The sequence below is a fragment of the Microtus pennsylvanicus genome, chromosome 1, assembly GCF_037038515.1.
Source record: "Microtus pennsylvanicus isolate mMicPen1 chromosome 1, mMicPen1.hap1, whole genome shotgun sequence".
Lineage (NCBI taxonomy): Eukaryota > Metazoa > Chordata > Mammalia > Rodentia > Cricetidae > Microtus > Microtus pennsylvanicus.
Genome location: NC_134579.1, coordinates 120,709,111 through 120,715,521, shown reverse-complemented (window position 1 = coordinate 120,715,521; position 6,411 = coordinate 120,709,111). Strand labels below are relative to the sequence as shown.

At 48.2% G+C, this 6,411-nt stretch overlaps 1 pseudogene; it reads right to left on the bottom strand.

The window, feature by feature from the left end:
• Positions 1-952: 952 nt before the first annotated feature.
• LOC142840920 (large ribosomal subunit protein uL6 pseudogene) lies at positions 953-3,643 on the bottom strand (annotated as a pseudogene).
• Between the last annotated feature and the right edge of the window lie 2,768 nt (positions 3,644-6,411).

Below are 6,411 nucleotides of genomic sequence, written 5' to 3'. Positions count from 1 at the left end.
CACCCAGCATGGGTCACATGACCACCCCGAGCCAATTCTGGTGACTCAAATAATGCAGTCCTCTTATTAGTTTGTGCTTGGTTACAGCTGTCTCCGTAGACATGGACAGACTCACTTGGCTCTAGGTGGAAGGAGGCAGCATTTTCCCAAGAAATGCAGGTAGAGGCGGGACAGGGTGACCGGATGAGTAGTTCCAGTTCTGTCTCTTAAAGCAATTTCCAGAAAGCAAAGTGCTGCTAACAGAGTGTGGGGTGGCGGTGGGGGTGGGGAGTTGACAAGCAAGCTACTTGCTTAGATAGCTGAGGTTTCAAACGTGGCCTGTGTCGGCTGAGGCCGTTTGGAAATCATTTTCTGCAAGTGGCACTCACCCACGTGGCTTGGTGTCTTATGGTTTCTCATTTTTCTTTCTTCTATTAATTGTTTTTTAACTTCTTGGAACTAAGTCCTTAAGAAAAAGAGGAACCAAAAATATGCCACAGGATGGTTCGAAACAGACAGCACATTCGCACTCTGGTGACACTCTCTCTGTCCCTGTGATGCCTCTCATGTTGGGTAAAATCAGGGCTTTTTCTTATTTTTGTTTCTTGCTAGTAATGAAAGTAATACCTTCCTGACTCAGGAAGACCTGTCCCCCCACCAAGAGCTTTTCTAGTTCAGAGCTCGGGCAACTCAGGGCAAGCCTCGTGTCACACGTGCAGATAGACAGACACACACAAATAAAAATAAAGTAGATATCAAGTATTTTTATTGGGGGCGGCTGCGAGTCATACGAATATACCACTATGTAATTAGCTAATCCCTAGTTGGTGGACACTTAGGTTGCTTCCAATTTTTCATTCTTAATAGAGGGTCATTTTTCTCCTTATATCTCTGGTTATGGCTTTAGGATGAATTCTTGGAGTCATTGGTTCAAAGGCATTGCTGTATTTTTTAATTAATGTTGTAGGTATGTACATGCTCGCATGTGTACAGGTGCATCTGCTCCTGAACATGCCACAGCGCACGTGGAGGTCAGGGGACAGCTGTCGGGATCGGTGCTCTCCTTTTACCTGAGGTCCTGAGGGTCAAACTCGGGCCTTGTGCTTGGCTGCAGGCGCCAGTACCCATGAGCTGTCTTAGCCTGGAGGGCGAGGTTTTAATGCCCAATTCCTACTGTCAAATAGTTCTGGAAGATGAGCTCAGTGGATGAATTCCCCAATCCACTGCTCTGTGTCTCTCCTCAGAGATGACGAGCCATGACTTAGATGTGTCTCCTTTCTCTGGAGATGGGGACTTTTTCAAACCATAAGTCAGTGGTATTCAGTTGGCTTCATGCAAATGCAAGGTTTTTTTTTTTCAATACAAGTCTTTTATTGTCGCAAAAGACACCAAATCGTATTAAAATTCAGGCTCTTGTTTCTGGAGCTGGTAACTTAGGTCTACCCATCAGCCTGCTGCACTGTTCCCTCTTCAGACACATAGACACCATCCCAAAACTTCCTGACATCCTTGTTCTTAACTGTTGTGGCCTGCTGAGTTTAAAACAAGTTCAATATCATTTCCTTCAAGGATTAATTCATCTTTCTGGGCTTGAGAGACAGAACAAGCCACAACTGTCCTCATCCGAACCCTGTGGATATATTTTTCACCCAAGAAATTTCAGATTTTAACCAAAGACCCATTCTCCTGAATAATGACGTTGATGGGGAAGTGAGCATACAGGGACCTCATCTTGTAGCGGAAGCCCAGCCTAACACCCTTGATCATGTTTTGAACATGGCTGCAGATAGTTTTGACGGTGGCCAGTTCCTTCCTGTTGCCCCACCATTTGTCAACCCGGAGCCTCTTCTTCTTTTTCTTCCCAAGAAGGCTCAGCTCTACATTGATGTGATTGAAGTCCCTCCGGAGGGTTCCTCTGGGGACCTTCACAATGACGGTGCGCCCCTTCAGAGTGATGTCCACATTTTCTGGAATGTTGACAATCTGATTGCTGAGAATGGTCTTCATTCTCGCAGTAGATGGGGCAAAGAGACTTTTTTTTTTTTAATCTTCAATCCAGATGTGGCAGCACACACCTGCAATCCCTGCACTCAGATGCAGAGCACGGAGGGTTGTGAGTTCAAAGCCAGTCTGGGTTACTGACTGGGTCAGAAGACCCAGATTCAAAAAGCCAAAAACACCCCCAAAATTTCTCAGCAGTAATTTGTATCTCCACTGCCATCATCACCTGCACTGAGAGAATCCTGAACTGTTTTGCCCTCCCTGTAAGACTGGCCATGCCCCCATGCTGCACTGTGGAATAGCATTCATTGTCTGGGAACGGGGAAATCCATCACCCGTGGGAGTGATGCGTTGGTTTCCCAGGGACTGGGACACCACAGACCTGCAGCCTTGACTCTAAGTGGCTCTGTCAACATGAAGCCCAACTTCTCTTTGTGTGGAAAGAAAGCCCCTGCTGAAGGCCCTGCTTTTGGGGAGCCAGGGAAGTTGCTTTGAGAGCCAGGTTGGGTCCCAACTGGACAAGATCAATGGCCTATACCTTCAGCTGGAGTCCAAACAAGAGAACCAGAGAAGATCTAGAAATCCAAAACAGTGGGAAGCAAGCAGAAAGGACCCGAGTTCAGTTCTGGGAGGGGAACTACCAGGAAAGACCCTGTATCTGGGTGTGTGCAGAATGAACCACCCTGGGAAGACCCAGGGAAGGATGTGTCCAGCCTTTTGAAAATGGATGTGACTTTGCTCTGTGGCGGTCACAGAAGCAGGTTGTCAACGACAGGCGATGAAACCCTCCTAAGGTTTCACAGCTAGGTCAGCTGCGTGCGGTGCGGGGGCAGGCACACCTGTCCGTGTAAGACGCGACGTGGTGGCCCTGGTCAGGAACACTCTGGTCTGTAATGGTCGCTTAATGAATGTAATTCCAACTGGGAAAATGATTTTTTTTATCATTCTGGCTCTCGTTCAAACAATGCAGAACGTCATTTATTCTCTGACAGCTTCATACATGTATGCACTGTATCTTGATCACTTAATGTTTACGACAGGCATGTGATGTACCGTGAGTCTTTACCCCATTACCCTTTCTGATCCCCTCCATTCCTGCTGAACCCATGCCTCCCAGCTAGTCCCCCCCCCATATTATATATTTTGGCATGTGACCCTCTGAGTTTACTTAATTAGTTAATTTGCGTAAACGCAGGTGGGGCTATTTTTTCACTAGAGTGTGAACATCACACCAATGGCTATACCACTGAAGAAACTGGCTCCTGAAACCCAGCAACCATCAACTGCCAACTTCTCCTCAGGAAGGAAGGGTGGGGCCTCCTGATCCTCTCCCTCATCTGTGACCGAATGTTGACAGGCACTCAAGAGTTACTTATTCTCAGCACCGACAACCGGGACAATTCTAAGTGTAATTATAAAATGTCATTCTGGCAGGAGGCTGGCAGGTTCTGAAGAAACAGTGAGGCTGGACCACAAGAGGGCTCAACATTTTCTCAAAGCTGGTACTCACACCTTCTTTCTTTTCATCACCAAGTCCACCTCTTCCACATTTATCTGCCCCGCCTCACATAACAACCACAAGTTTTGTTTTGAGACAGGGTCTCAAGTAGCCCAGGCTGACCTTGAACTCCATCTGCAGGTGAGGATGACTCCCGATTCTCCTGCCTCCGCCTCCCAAATGCTGAGATTACAGGCTTACATCCCATGCCTGGTTTTACGCTGTGCTTTGGGATAAAGCACAGGGCTTTGAGCATGCTAAGCAAGCGCCCTACCAACTGAACCACGTCCCTAGCCTCTTTTGTTTTCTTTGAAGCCCTAACCAGATCCTTCGCCACCCTTCTCCAATCCCTTCCTCCGTGGGGCTCTCTTACCAGATCATGCTTCAACCATGGAGTTTGACGGTAAAGTGGGGACACAGAGGCCTGGTGGCAGACACCTGTGGAGTCAGCCCATGGTTGACGTCATGAGTCCCTGCAGCTGAGGCTGTCCTGGTTATAATACATTTCATCTGTCCACTGTCCCCTGTCTTCTTCAATCCAAGAACAATCCCACCAACTCCCAGGGACCCTGCCTCTGTCTCAGGGGTGGTTTCAGCACTTGCCAATGGTTGTAAAGACCCAGTTCCTTACTGATCTTTGTAACAGACACTCATTTGCAAAGGGGAGGCTGGAGGAAGAGCAGGGGAAGTCCTGGGGCTTGCTGGCTAGCCAGTCTAGCTGAACCTGTGGTCCCCAGGTTCAGCAGGAGAATGCAGTGGGATGGTGTCACACGTCTTTAGTACCAGCACTCGGGAGTCAGAGGCAGGCAGATCCCTGTGAGTTCAGGGCCAGCCTGACCTAAGTAGTGAGTTTCAGGACAGCCAGGAAACCCTGTCTCAAAACCCAAAAATAAAAATAAATAATAACATAATTAATAAATACATGAAAAGATGGAGAGCAATAAAGGAAGTCTACCTCTGGCCCATCATGCACATGGGCTTGCACACCTGCACACACATGTGCACAAACACACACACACACACACACACACACACAGATGTGGGAGGTATATTCTGGCAAGTAAAGAGTGACAGCAGGCAGCAGAGGGAAACGCAGATGAGCCTGGAAAAACAGGGCTCCAGCTCAGCCACTCGGGAGCCTAATGACCCCGGGTAAGTTTATGTAACCTCAGTGTCGCCTTTAAAGTGCAGTGGTGTATCATAAGGCTGGGGCAGGGTGACAGGAACCTGCTGGAGAGGGCTGGGGGTGGGTCAGGAGGGCGCTGGGAGGCTCAGGAGGGGGCTCAGGAAGGGGCTGCCTCAGAGGAAATGGATCAGGAACTGCAGCGTGCGTGTGTGTGTGTGTGTGTGTGTGTGTGTGTGTGTGTGTGTGTGTAGGAACAGCCATTCCTTTCTCCACAGGATCACTAAGCCAATAGAATGTAAATGTGGGGCTTCTGGAAACTTCCCTGGGAGGCCCTGCCTACCAATGAGGCAGAGGTAGGTGAGGAGGGACTCCTGTCACTTGCTGTTGTTTTGTTTTGGAATGCAACTAAAAGAAGAAGAAAAATGCTACAGACATACATAGGGGCAAATGTTTATGATGCTAGAACTTTGGAAGTAGAGGCAAGGAGGGCAGGGTTTGAAGCTAACTTGGGCCATGCAGCAAGAACCTGCCTTGAAAGACCCAAGCCCAATCTATCACAAACTTGTTACCACGGGCTGCACCACAAACTGGCACATGCACATGGCATATGCAGATCCAGCTCTCTGCACTTACCATATGCACATGGCATAACATCCTCAGGGAGTCCAGAGCTGTGGAGAGCCCTCCATGGCCAACTTAGCCCTAACGCTAAGTGCTGGGTTTGTCCCTCAGGGGCCTCTGTAGCTGTGACAAGCTCTTACCAAGGGCCTCCTTCCTTTTTAGGGAGGCTTCTCATCCTCATTCCTTCCTCTGGATGCCCTTTCTCCACCTCCCAACCCCATGGGAGATTTCTTGTTTGAGAGAGGTGCCTCTTAACAAAAAGCCACCTTGAATACTTTAGGCTTCTAAAGGGGTGGGCTTTTTTCACAACTTTCTATTGCACTGTCGCTGAACACTTAGTCATGTCTACCAGTGAGGCATTGTCTATTCACCCTGTGGGAAATTCCACCCCGGTTTTGGGAATGCACACCCCAGCTGCAAGTCGTGGGAGCCCAAACCTGAACCCAGCTTCCTCTACAGCCTATGGGTCCCCACGGAGTCGCTATGGATAGGTTTCCTGCAGCCTCCTTTCTGAGAACCAGGTCTCCAGAGGCCATAGAGCTGTCTCTGCTACTTTTGACCGGTTACACAAGTCTCCGTGGAGCTCAACCCTTCTAAGAACCTGCTAAGCAAACGACTCCAATTCATCAGTCAGAACTAATTTTAGTCTGTTACCAGCGTTTACTAGGAACTCAACAGTGGTGTTCTTGGTAGCCTGGCTCCTGTGTGCAATTCACCAAAACAGTAGAATGCCCTGTGCCAGTCAGGAGGCAGTAACTGGGACCTGTAAAAGAGACGGAGGGTCTTTGGCCTTGCCTATGTAAGCTAATGCCTAGAAGAAACTGATGGGGCCAACAAAACGGCTGAACCATAAAGGTGTTTGCAGCCAAGCTCAAGGACCTGAGTTCGATTCTCAGGACCTACATGTTGGAAAGGGAGAACCAATTTCTTTAAGTTGTTCTCAGACTTCCACCTGGACACCTTAGTACACATGAGCCCACACATAAAGGCACATGTATATACAAAAATAAAAACAAACCAAATAAATGTGATTTGAAACAAGCAGAGTTTGAAAACCACTATTCCAGGATCTGGAAATTCAAAATGCCCCATTCTGGGGCACTTTTGCATTTCAATAACCCCAACATAATCAGCTACTGTTAGTGTTCATACCAACTCTGCACCTTTAAGACCACCATGAGTTACC